At 36.1% G+C, this 628-nt stretch overlaps 1 protein-coding gene across 1 annotated transcript in view; it reads right to left on the reverse strand.

Moving 5' to 3' along the window:
• Window positions 1-95, reverse strand: part of LOC119586353 (probable ribosome biogenesis protein RLP24) — a gene marked incomplete in the record, with an annotated part of 3,490 nt that extends 3,395 nt beyond the window's left edge. Inside the window, 1 exon segment of the mRNA XM_037935066.1 lies at window positions 1-95.
• Between the last annotated feature and the right edge of the window lie 533 nt (window positions 96-628).

A 628-nucleotide genomic window follows, 5' to 3' on the forward strand; every position in this document is an offset into this window, starting at 1 on the left:
CCCCTTGTTCTTTCCCATGTTTATGTTGAACTATTAATTTGTATTTAACCCTTTGCTCTTAAAATGCCATTGATTAGATCCACGCACTTCCTCTTTGGTCTTGCTATTCAGTTTTATTGTACAGTCACACCCATTTCTTATTTTTCATACCTTGTTTCCATGATTATAGTGGTCGTATTACTCTTTGATACACTTTGTCCTTTATACTTGAGTTCTCTCAGTAATGCTTCTGAAACTTACATTTTTCCAATTCCTGTAACCCACGCTTCTTCAAACTTTCCATCTTTTGGCACCGTAAAATAACTTTCACTTTTTTCACCTCTTTAGTTGACTTTTCTTTGACTGCTTAGTTCCAATTCGCATACTGATTCGTTTTCTTTTTGAAATAAGTGATTATAATACTCAGATCAAAAGCCACAGGACAGTCATTCCTCCTTTGCGTCTATTCCCCAGCACCTGGTTATTCACTGGTCTTCATCCTTGCTCTGTTTAATCATTCCAACATGTCTTGTATGTCTGTTCCTATACATTTTCTTTTCCTTTTCTGATATCTCTCTATGCACTTGATACATTTCTTCTCCAGACACCTTTTTCAACAACTTAACATCCTTCACACGCACGAATCCAT

This window comes from Penaeus monodon, chromosome 21, assembly GCF_015228065.2.
Source record: "Penaeus monodon isolate SGIC_2016 chromosome 21, NSTDA_Pmon_1, whole genome shotgun sequence".
NCBI lineage: Eukaryota > Metazoa > Arthropoda > Malacostraca > Decapoda > Penaeidae > Penaeus > Penaeus monodon.